The 13,145-nt window shown below is 42.4% G+C and overlaps 1 protein-coding gene across 1 annotated transcript in view; it reads right to left on the minus strand.

The window, feature by feature from the left end:
- Window positions 1–13,145, minus strand: part of MOB3B (MOB kinase activator 3B) — a 235,145-nt gene that overhangs the window by 888 nt on the left and 221,112 nt on the right. The gene's annotated exons all lie outside the window — the stretch shown is intronic.

Genomic DNA, 13,145 nt, shown 5'->3' on the forward strand with positions numbered 1-13,145 from the left:
AACAATATTCAACATCCATGATAAACCATAATGGAAAAGAATATGAAAAAGAATACATACGCATAACCGAGTCACTTTGCTGTTGAGCAGAAATTAACACAACATTGTAAATCAATTATACTTCAATTAGATTTTTAAAAATTGCCATGGACCAGTTTTCTAGGATAATGGGTCAAGTTTCTTATCTGCTATTTGAGTGAAAGTTTGAAATGATTACTCACCTTCATAAGGGGGATCTATACCACTAATCTCTGGGGTGAAAACCCCAGATAAAAAAATAAACAATATAAAATTCATTGGGAAAACAACGTGATTTATCCAGTGATCTACTGTGTCTCAGAGTTTCCCTTCTGTTGCCCAGCAGGTCCTATAACTAGCGAGGACATTATGATGTCACTGCCAGATGGAGGTCAGAATGCTGGAGAAGAATTTCCGAAAGCTCTGTGACTCAGTCTCATGACCTTATCTTAGGTCATGTGACGGTTTTTAGGATCTTTTTTTTTTATTATAAGATTTATAAGATTATTATAAGATTACAAGAGGTATGCTCTCATGAAATAATGTAAATCATTGGTCCCTGGATTTTAAAGAACCATTAATATTGTTGATAGTAAGACAACAACAGACCTTTTTGGTTTTCAGAGCTTTTACAATACTGTATGTTCTTTTGAATAATCATACAACATCTGTTAAAAAAAAACTAATAAGATGCCAAGATTCAATCCTAATGCTCTGCTAACTCTGGTTCTTGGGCTATCTCAACTATAATTCTTTAGGAGGGAGTTATTTTGAAACATTTTTTGGGGGGATTTTAAGACCTATGTTATTTATGAAATATATTTGTTTTGTTAAAAACACTTTTAAAAATGAAACCCATCTTTTACCTCACATACAGACTGAGAAAATTATCTATCAATCAGAAGAATATTTAGGCTTAGATAATATTAACATATTTCTCTTATAATAACTCAAATAATAAGCAATAATGGCAAGAAATCAAATGGACAATACCACCAATATTGCTCTTCATATTAAAGGATCAACTAACATCCCCTCCCTCAATTCTAACTATTATTGATGGATAGCCTCTCAGCTCTAGAGAATATCCACAACTAAAAAGACACAAGCATCAGGAGAAAAGGGGCTTGAGTTTAAAAAGGCTTGAAAGTTTTTTCAGTATAATGAAGGCTCACAAATGAGGTTCAGCCAGTGTGATCTCAACAGGGTATATATGAGGAACAAAAGAGTGGATTTGTTAGGAGTCTAAATTGTTTAAGAGAGTGAGGGGAAGCAGAGAGGAATCATCCTAAAGGAAAAGATTGTCAGGTTCAGTCTCGGTGAACCAAAGCGAAACGGTTCTGCGTGTAGCGCTCTTTCTTTAAGCCCTCCGGCCCGTTCTTCTGTGGGTGTAGGGAGGTGGAAAAGGGATGAGAGTGAAGAGCTGTCAGGCAATTAGTTAAGATGAAGTCATACTAAAGCAGTGTGGGTCCCTCATACAGCATGATTGGTACTGTTACTTATTTATTTTTTAAAGGGGTGGGGTGGGGAATGGTGGTAGTTTTCTGGTAACCCAGTGGTTAGGACTCTGGGCTTCCATTGCTGGGGACACAGGCTCAATGCCAGGTCAGGAGACTAAGATCCTGCATGCCACTGGCACAACCCCAAAATAACAATAATAGAAAATTTTAAAAAGGGAGAGATGAACACAGAAACAGACATGCACACATACAGAGAATGCAATGTGAAGATGAAGGCGGAGACGGGGATGATGCAGCAAAAATGAAGGAACACCAAAGACTGCCAGGAAACCACCAAAAGCTAGGACAGGGAAGGAACCAACCCTACTAACACCTTGGTCTCAGACATCTAGACCCAAGAACTGTGAGTTCAAAAGAACATACAGTATTGTAAATGCTTCAAAAACCAAAAAGGTCTTGTCTCTTCTTACCATCAATGATATTAATGGTTCTTTAAAATCCAAGGACCAATCATTCTCATTATTTCATGAAAACATATCTCAACAAATCTCTTGTTGTTTAAGCAACTCAGTTTGTGGCACTTCATTACGGCAGCTCTAGCAAATTAATACCAGATAAACTCTGAGTTCTTGGGACAAGATTATGGAAACAGTGAATTTGTCCTCACTGGATATCATCATTTTAGGCCACAGTTAGCCTTTCCAATATTCTATTACTCAATTAGAGTAGAGACTTCTCTTTTTAAAAAAGTGTATATTTATTTTTTATCTATTAAACTATATTTTAAGTCTTTGAAGAATGCCCTAAGGAGGATCCATTGCTAATACCAAAGATGCCATTAGATATACTTTCTAACCTATGATTTTACTTTGTTTTTTGTCTCTTGATCATGTCTGCATTGTAAGACCCTCTTGCATTTCTGTGTCTTCTCCCACAGGAACACTGGGCCAGGACAAAAGAGGAATATATTTGGGTCACCACTCCATCCCTTCCTACCTATGTGATCATGAGCAAATCATCTCTCCAACTCTGAATTTGATTCTCTGGAAAATGGGTAAATTATATATCACATCAGGTAGATAATCAAGTCATTTACTGGGTTGAATGTATTTCCTGAATTTATTTACTTCATAAAGAATTTATTTAATTTCTCTACAGATAATCTTTCTTCACGCCTAAAAGGATTAGTACTGGTGAGATTTTCATATATACAGCTTTTTAAGAGGCACAACAAACAAGGAAATATAAATAGAACAAGTAATGAAGTAAAAGACACGCAAACATTAAGAAATGAGACAATCTTGTAAAATGAAAGCAGTTGTATTTTAAAGAATGTCAACTGAGTCACCCTAATCTTCGAGAGAATCCATTAAACGCAGATAGTTCCACAAGGCACACATTAGTTGTTGCAATCCATGAACTGAAGCCTCCAACCTTGCTTAAATTATTAATTTGAATATTATTTTCCTTAAATCTGAATAGCAAGCTTACACACAACATCAAATAAAACAAATGATTGGTTATATCACTGTAATTTTTAAAACCCAGGAACAGTGAACTGTGCTTTATCAGAACGGTCAGAGAACTGAGGTTCTCTTTAACAGGCTTTCTCAAACTAAACAGAAGTTATCACTTCAGGATTATTAATTTTCAAAGAACCAAGATCTTTCAAAATACAAGAAAGTTCTTTTGAACAGAATGTAATCTCTTTCCTCTCTTTGTGGGACTGTCAAGAATTATAGGGCCTTCTGGGTTAAGTGAGAACCTTGATTGCCAACGTGTGCTTTCGTGAATCATTTTGAGTATCTGAGCTTTTTTTTTTTCCAAGTCCAAATCCTTTTTATTTACATTCTTTTATTTTACTTTATTTTGTATTAAGCTAAAGTGTTTTTTTAGCTTCTAGATAAATAGAAACATTGAAGTAAGAGTATTTTACTAACATGGTGACTCTTGTAGTAAAAGAGAACTATTGATGTTCAAACCTTGAGTTAAAAACCAGATTTTTCATTCACAGCTTAAAGGAAGAGGAAGATTGCATGGGATCTGGCCAGGCTGAGGATGTTCAATGAGGTTGCTATTCAAAAACTGCCACTTAACCCAAGTCTTAGGAGGTTGCTAATTACTAGCTATCCAAAGAGTCAGAATAACCGGATGGATGCATTAGGACAGAGAGATAAGAACATTGAAGTTGCTAAGTAAAGAGCAGAAAAACTGTTTTATGGTGGAGTCTGGAAGTTTAACATTTCAAAGCTGATCAGAATTGTGTAATAATGAGGTCCAAAGGGCCTGGCATCAGATCGCTAAATTGGATTAGAAGGGAAGAACAACACTGGCTCTGGGATTGTAAATTAAGTAAAATGAGAGACCATGATGCCCTGTCTGTGTGTCCAAAGATGCTCCCTAGGACATGTAAGACTTGGCAATGAGAGGAATTGTGGGAAATTGGTGCCCTGGTTTTCCATGAATGAGGGGGAGTGTTGTTGTTTAGTTGCTAAGTTGACTCTTTTGCGACCCCATGGACTGTATCCCAACAGGCTCCTCTATCCATGGGAGTTCCCAGGCAAGAATCCTGGCCTAGGTTGCCATTTCCTTCTCCAGGGGATCTTCCCGACCCAGGGACTGAACCCACATCTTCTGCACCGGCAGGTGGATTCCTTACCACTGAGTCACCCGGGGAGCCCAGAGGGCAGGTGTAGAGAAGACAAAGAGATGCTAGTGGTGGGTCGGGGGGTGGAGAGCTGAATGGCTAAATGGTGGAAACCTAGGAGGGTAGATGGGTTTTGTGCAGAAAAGTCAAGATATTGAAACAGCAAGAATCTAACCACATCTCAAGGCACTGATATACACTTGGGTACATGAGATGTAGCAGAAGGGGTTCTAGAAAGTTACAAGGAAGAGCCACACCTCGGTGAGACGTTTTACTCATGCTGAATCCAGATGCTCCATTTATAATTTAACATTATAATATAAGCATTCTCATACACTTAATTTTAATGTCTGTATAACATCCAATTCAGTGAATATTCATTACTGTTTTGGGTCATTTACCTTATTCTTAGTTAGGTTTCCAATTTTGCTTATTATATACAATAAAGTAATGAGCATATTTATGGCTAAAATTTTTTCAGCATTTATACTGATTTCATTTAGGATAGTTTCTAAAAAAAGAATTTCTACCTTAAAGCTTATGAACATTTTCCAGGCTCTTGATTTTCACTGTTCCACACTCATCTTGGATTTTCTCAGCCCCAGCTAAGAAAGCAACCACTACCTCTAAGAATTCCTGGTTCCTTTTAGCAGAGAATAGTATCCACATGCCAAGATCCAGATGCTAGATGGGTTCATTGAATCAGAACACCACTGGGGTCAGGTCCTGCTGGAACAGAGACAGGAATGCAGTGTGTGGTGCAAAAGCGTACCTCTGTGTGTAATATACGCATGTGTGTGTGTGTGTGTGTGCGTGCACGCGCATGTGCTATCACTTCAGTTGTATCTGACTCTTTGCCATGCTTTGGACTGCATTACAGGTCCAAAAGGCCCTATTGGAGTGAAAAGAGGTAATCTCAGACACTAATATGTCAGCAAGCCTAGCTCTTCTAACAACTGGCTTTCAGTGAGCTGGGAGCTGGATCCCCAATTCAGTGAGAGGGCATGACAAGTATGTGCGTGCATGCTGAGTTGCTTCAGTCGTGTCCAACTGTTTGTGACCCTATGGACCGTAGCCCGCCAGGCTCCTCTGTCCATGGGATTCTCCTGGCAAGAATACTGGAATGGTAATAATACTGTGCCCTCCTCCAGGGGATCTTCCCTGCCCAGGGATCAAACCCAAGTCTCTTATGTCTCCTGCATTGGCAGGGGTTCTTTACCACTAGCGACACCCAGGAAGCCCCATATATGTATATATACACACACATATTTACATCTAGGTTTATTTCTATAGCTATCTATATCAAAAACATGGGTTCAAATAGTTACCTTTGATTTTAGACGAACCAGTTTACATATTTATAACCCCCTTCTTTGACGGTGAGAAACCTCACTTCCACTGTGCTTAATGGAGTATATTTACTTGTTTGATTAACCACCCCTGTCCCCAGCATACTGTAGAACCAGCCTTCCATTGCTGCTGCTCTCTCTCCCTGCAGAGATGCCCTTTGCAACCCCCTCAGGCTCTGACATCCTCTGCCAGGCTGCCCTCTCAGATAGATGACCTCCTCACCCCATGGGCCTCTGCCACCTCATGGTAGGCAGCCTTCCTACACAGATGCCTGCTTCATTTCACCTGGACTCCAGTAATCCGCGCCAGGCCACCCCTTTCCCACCCTCCTGACCCTGATTCAGTTCCAACATTCTGCACCAACCATTCCTTTCCCTACTTGGAGGCCCTTCTCATTCCTGCTTGAGCTCTGACACCCCACCCTGGGCCACATGGCTCTTTCCACCCAACCCTGGCACAGATCCTACTGTGAGTGACCCTACCTAAGGCTTTGGGATAGGGATTTTCAGGACGATAAAGGGGGAGGTGACAATGCAGTCACTTTCGAATTTAGTGGGCTCGGAAACATTCAGAACTTCTGAACAGTGTGGTCTCGTTCTTTCTTTTTTTTTTTTTTAATTTTATTTTATTTTTATTTTTTACAATATTGTATTAGTTTTGCCAAATATCAAAATTTTGAACTTTACAATACATTAGTTTTGCCAAATATCAAAATGAATCTGCCACAGGTAAACATCCATCCTAACCCTCCTCCCTCCTCCCTCCCCATACCATCCCTCTGGGTCGTCCCAGTGCACTAGCCCCAAGCATCCAGTATCGCGCATCGAACCTGGACTGGCAACTCGTTTCTTACATGATATTTTACATGTTTCAATGTCATTCTCCCAAATCTCCCACCTCTCCCTCTCCCTCTCCCACAGAGTCCATAAGACTGTTCTATACATCAGTGTCTCTTTTGCTGTCTCGCACACGGGTTTTTGTTACCATCTTTCTAAATTCCATATATATGCGTTAGTATACTGTATTTATGTTTTTCCTTCTGGCTTACTTCACTCTGTATAATAGGCTCCAGTTTCATCCACCTCATTAGAACTGATTCAAATGTATTCTTTTTAATGGCTGAGTAATACTCCATTGTGTATATGTACCACAGCTTTCTTATCCATTCATCTGCTGATGGACAACTAGGTTGCTTTCTTTCTTCTCAGTGATCACCCTTGCCCCAAATCCTGCTCTAATACCTTTCTCTCCCAGCTCATATCTTCTCATTCAACTCAAAGTGACGATCCACATTCACATCTTCTAAAGGGAAACATACACAAGCAGAAGCCCAAAGACACCAGAATGAGTGAAACTTAGAGGTCTCTAAACACACACTGAAGTTAAATGTCGTTTTTTTGAGTAGGGATAAACTAATGTAAATAAGAAATGACATTTAACTTCAATGTATGTTTAGAGGCCTCTAAGTTTTACTCATTCTGGTGTCTTTGGTCTTACACTTAAATCTATGGTGTAAGCTTCCCTGGTAGCTCAACTGGTAAAGAATCTGCCTGTAATGCAGGAGACCCTGGTTTGATTCCTGGGTCAGGAAGATCCTCTGGAGGAGGGATAGACTACCCACTCCGGTATTCCTGGGCTTCTCTGGTGGCTCAGCTGGTAAAGAATACGCCTGCAATGAGGGACACGTGGGTTTGATCCTGGGTTGGGAAGATCCCCTGGAGAAGGGAATGGCTACCTACTCTTGTATTCTGGCTTAGAGAATTCTATGGACTGTATAGCCCGTGGGGTCGCAGAGTCGACACAACTGAGCGACTTTCACTCACTATGGTGTAAAGTGTAGATTAGCAAATATTCTATAAAGACCAAATGGTAAATATTTAGGTGCGTTTACTATATCTGTACTACAGGTGCTATTTAGTGCTAATAAGGCAAGAAAACGAAATAGAAGATGTAATGATTGGAAGGGAAGAAACAAAATCATTATTATTTACAGATGGCATGATGGTCTTTTACTCAGAAAATTTAAAAGTCTATTAAGCATTAGAACTGGGCTTCCCTGGTGGCTCAGATGGTAAAGAATCTGCCTACAGTGCTGGAGACCTGGGTTCGATCCCTGGGTCGGGAAGATCCCCTGGAGAAGAGAATGGCAACCCACTCCTGTATTCTTGCCTGGAGAATCCCATGGACAGAGGAGCCTGGTGGGCTACAGTCCATGGGGTCACAAAGAGTTGGACACAACTCAGTGACTTTCCCTCTCACTTTTCCAGACTCAGACGCTGGCTAGCATGCAGACTATCTTTGGTGCTGCCTGCCTCCTACCTGAGACCACCTTGGAGTGGGGGTGGGTGGCAGAGGAGGCTTCTTAGCCAAAGAGGAGGCTTGAGGGTTCTAGTTCTCAGTCCACAGATCAGGACTGGACTAGTGGCAGAGAAAGGAGAGAAGGGAGGATGATCTCTCGCCTCTAGGGGTGGACACAGCAGTTCTGTCTTCAGGTCACTCAGAGGCGGTGGCAGCTGCTGGAGTGGGCTGTGTGCTTGTTCCCCTAGGCTGTCCGGGAGCGCAGGCTCCCTGCCCTCCCTCTTACAGATGGCCAGGCAAGCAGGATCACAGGGCAAATGACCAGACGTTGAGGAGTTGTGCTGCCCAAGCAATCGAGTGTCTCTTGGCGGTCAGGACTTGCCAGGAAAACCCGCCACCACCAGCACCAAAGCAACTCACAAAAACAACTCATGGCTATGTCACCTGCCTGACATCCCAAGGTCATCAGTCGGCGTGCGACTGCAGGTGTAGATGCTTTCACTACTTTAGGGAAACCCAGAGGACGGGCTTGTATTCCGAGATCTGCTCTTTCTATTCTTTTGCTGTTGAAATGTGCTTTCTTCTATGAAATAAAGGTGAGGAGATATGGCAATGACATCATCCATAGATCACTCTCTGTTGTTTAATTTTAAACTTCCAAACACCTGAGGATAAGTGCAAGGGCTGTTGGGCTTTCTTTTTAACTCACGAGAAGCCTGTGAGAAGCCTGTCTTGGGGCCTCACTAAAGAGAGTCTGGGTCCTGCTGTGGGGGTGGGCTGTCAGGCAAGGTGGTCTGGGGAATGGGGAGAGGGGCACAGGTCTGGGGTTTAGAGAAAGCAGCCTGGCTTCAGCTTGTGAGAAGTGGGAGGGGAGAGGGGATCTGGAGGCAGGGAGAGTCGTTGCCTAGCTCCCTGAGGATGGGGAGCCTGGGGACAGGCAGAGGCTGTGCCAGTGGGGGCAGGGGGACCTCTGTGGCTTCAAGGTTAATTTTCTCATAAGAGTTTGGGGGAATCTTTCCCGGAAGATTGAACTGCATTGTTGAATCTTACCTGCGATTTCATCTTTCCACAATCTCATTAAAATAAGTCTGCCTGGACTTGCCTGGTCCAGTGGCTAACCTCTGTACTCTCAATGCAGAGAGCCTGTGTTGGATCCCTGGTCAGGGGGCTAGATCCCACATGCCACAATTAGGGTCTGGCACAGCCCAATGAATAAATAGATTAATACATTTTTATTTTAAATTCTGCCCTTTAGGACCATCCTTCTACAAATGGTAAAGAAAAGGGTTCAATTTATTTTCCAATTTTTCTGAATAAAAACTTTTTTCTTTTCTGCTCGCCCGGCTACCTAGTCTGTTTTGGCAAGCTTTCCATGGGAAGTATCTTCTTTCTCCATTCCACGTTCACGGATCAGCTGTGTTTGAACTCTAGTAGTTAATGTCCAATTAATGCCCTGTCATACTGAACACTGGTGTTATCCTCACAATCTCAGGAAACTCATGCTAAGGTTGGAAATGTGTTAAAAACTCTTCCTGGAAGTGTGAAACGAGGCTTGCCTTTTGGATGAGTTGTCTTTAATTTCCATGGTTTAGTAGTTGCTGAATCTAATGATTTACTATTAAAAAAAAATGCTCCCACTATCCACTCCTCTCATGACAAATGCTTCTTCTGTGTTTGGTAGTTGAATCATTTCATGGGTAATATCCATGGAGCCCTAGGAACAGGAGAGTGAAAGTCATTCATCACAGCATCCGGCCTTCACACACAGGCCAGCATTGAGTGAGTGCTCAGCCGTGTCCAACTCTCTGTGATTCCACGGACTGTAGCCTGCCAAGCTCCTCTGTCCCTGGGATTCTCTGGCAAAAAACTGGAGTGGTTTGCTGTTTCCTTCTCCAGGGGATCTTCCTGACCCAGAGGTTGAATCTGAATCTCTTGTAGTGCAGGCAGATTCTTTACCGCTGAACCACTGGGGAAGCGCTGGCCAGCCTTATATCCTGACATGTTAAAGATCTCTGGCTAGAACCAGAAACTGGTAAACATTTATGGTGCCTCAGAGGAAATGGCAGAAGTCAAGTGGATGGCATGGACGTTGCTTCTCTGTTTCCTATGCATTTCTAAATTAGCCCAGGGAACACATGCATACCTAAGTCCCCCAGCCACTCCTTGTTCTAGCCTCTCGGTTACATATGTCTAATGTAACCACATATTTTATGTTGTGGCTGATGAATTAATGCATTAATGTTTTTCACAGAGAAGAAAAATTAGCAAAAATTAACTGTGATAGGTTCTCAAATTTCTTAATGTCTAAGTTCATCTTCTCCTTTGGGTGTTTCTATTTATTAATTCTTTGAAAAGTCTGCTTGTTTTCCTCTAAGGATGAGTGAAATGCATGCTTTCTCCCCACCGCCCCATTTCACAGCAGGGATCAGAACCTACAAGTTTCTTTCTGTTTCCTCTTTTGGCTGTGCTGGGTCCCCGTTGCTGTGTGCAGGCTTTCCCTAGTTGCAGCAAGCAGGGGCTACTCTCCAGTTGCGGGGCTTGAGCTTCGTAATGCAGCGAGGTCTCTTGCTGTGGAGCACAGGCTCTAGAGCGCCTGGGCTTCAGTAGCTGCCACACGTGGGCTCAGGGTAGCGGCTCCCAGGCTCTAGGGCATAGGCTCGATAGTTGTAGCTCTTGGGCTTAGTTGTTCCTTGACATTTGGGATCTTCCCAGACCAGGGATCGAACCCATGTCTCCTATATGGAATCAACCCCGTGTCCCAGCAGATTCTTAACCACTGGACCACCAGGGAAGTTCTTGAAGTTTCTTATGTACTATTTCAGTTGATCACAGGAACACCCCACCCCACGCTGGGTGACTCCTTCTGGATTTGTGTCTCCTGCCTCCTCAGGGACTCACGTTTTGGCTTCCAGTCTTGGCCTCACACCCCTCAACACTCTGTGGACTAGTTGTTCTGACCTTCTGGTGTCCCTGTTAGGTCTGTTGTCTGACCTGATCTCTGGCTAAGGGTCTACTTTGTCATTGTGAATGAATACCCTGGGACTGGAAAGACTTTCTGACCTCAGACAGACTGGTCATAGACTCACTACTGCAATCACATTAACAAATGACCAGGAAAGAAACTGAAGGCTGAACTGCAGAACTACACGGACCCGGGATCTACAGAGAAGACAATTTGAGGAGAGCCTGATGCCTTGTGGGTGGGGGTGACCTCTGTGGTTCAGAGTGGGGCCTCTAGAAACACCTGTGTGACATCACTTTCTTGCTTGTAATCGCAGGCAGATTACTTAGGTAATTTTGACTTTAAAATGGGGATAAACATAGATAACCAACCTCATGGGGTTGTTTAACTGAGATTATTCACCTAAAAGGCTTAGGGCGTGCTTAGACACTTAAATATATACTTTTGGTGTTAGTATTATCAACTTAATATTATCATTATTATACCTTGCTTTTAATTAATATCTCTCTGATAGCAGATCTTAATTAGGCACTTGTCTGCCATGTGAATTCATTCACCCATTCATTTATTCATCAAAGGTCTAATGAGTGTCTCCTTTGTGTCACACACTCAATAAACAAAACAGAGATCCCTGAAGGCATGGAATTTATATTCAGCTGGAGGAGACAGACAATACACAATAAACCTAACAAATAAATTATATAAAAAAGGGCTTCCCTGATGGCTCAAGCAGTAAAAAATCCGCCTGCAGTGCAAGAGACACAGGAGACGCAGGTTCAATCCCTGGATAAATAAATTATATCACCCAGATTATATGGGGAAAAGAAAATTAAAGCAGAGAAAGGGGGGCTGTGAGTCCTCTGGGTAGATGTGACCAGCAGAGATCAATGAGAAGGTGGCATTCAAGCAAAGACTTGAGGGGGAAGGAGTTAGACATGAGGCTGTCTGGGGCAGATCATCCAGGCAGGGGGATGGCCAGTGTGGAGGCTCTAAGTGTGAGTGTACCTGGCATGTGTGAGGCCAGCAAGAAACAGAGGGAGCTGAGGCTTTTAATCTGAGATTTTGAGCAAAGAAAGAATTCTGTTCTCATCCACAGACCAGGTAGGGATCCCTCATGTCCAGCCAATGTTAACTTCTCCCACCAAACTTCATCCTGTCTAAATGACCTTGTATTTTTACCAAGGTTTTTGCCTTAACCACATACTTTGTGTGGACCAGATGTCTCCCTTGTACCTTCATGTGATTATACTTCTGATTAAGACAAGCCCAAGTGAAATACTTAGCCTTCAGATAAACAACTCACAATATATGACTTTTCTAAATGTTGCTGCCTCTTATGCAAGTCAGCGTGTTGTTGTTCGGTCACTAAATAGTGTCTGATTCTTTGTAACCCCATGGATTGCAGCCCACCAGGCTCTTCTGTCCTCCACTATCTCTTGAAGCATGTAGTTCTTAGCAATATTAAATACATCATTGTTGAGATCTTATATGCATGGCTATGAAGAAACAGTTATCCATATTATTGTGTGCTCAGTCACTAAGTCGTGTCCAACTCTTTGCCACCCCATGGACTACAGCCCATCAGGTTTCTCTGTCCATGGGATTTCCCAGGCAAGAATACTGGAATGAGTTGGCATTTCCTCCTCCAGGGGATCTTCCTGACCCAGAGATTGAACCCATGTCTCCTGCATTGCAGGCAGACTCTTTACCACTGTGCCACCTGCTGCTGCTGCTGCTGCTGCTAAGTCACTTCAGTCGTGTCCGACTCTGTGCGACCCCATAGACGGCAGCCCACCAGGCTCCCCGGTCCCTGGGATTCTCTAGGCAGGAATACTGGAGTGGGTTGCCATTTCCTTCTCCAATGCATGAAAGTGAAAAGTCAAAGTGAAGTCACTCAGTCGTGTCCAACTCTTAGCGACCCCATGGACTGCAGCCTACCAGGCTCCTCCGTCCATGGGATTTTCCAGGCAAGAGTACTGGAGTGGGGTGCCTTTGCCTTCTCCACTGTGGCACCTGAGAAGCCCCTTAATACTATCTCTGGGTTAATAAACATAGGATTCTTTTGATACCTTCCCCCTCTATGTTCTATATATTTCTTTCTTAAAATTTTTAACTTGAAGGGTAATTGCTTTACAGAATTTTATGTTCTATTTATTTCTTGAAAATGGTTAGTCTTATCCTCTGCTGATTTGGTAATAGGTGAGGTCATGTCTCAATTATATGATACAATTTCCTCTAGAGCAGATATTCAACTTAATTTAGTATGCAGTAGTACATTTTACAAGCTCAATCAAAGTTTAATTACATTAATTAGATTTCCTCATTTAGATCTTAATTTATTAAGTACTGAGAATTTTTGTTTGTTTTTTGTCTTCATGAAACCCAGTTAGTTGATGATGCTGCATTAAAA

Source organism: Bos mutus, chromosome 8 (assembly GCF_027580195.1).
Source record: "Bos mutus isolate GX-2022 chromosome 8, NWIPB_WYAK_1.1, whole genome shotgun sequence".
NCBI classification, from domain to species: domain Eukaryota; kingdom Metazoa; phylum Chordata; class Mammalia; order Artiodactyla; family Bovidae; genus Bos; species Bos mutus.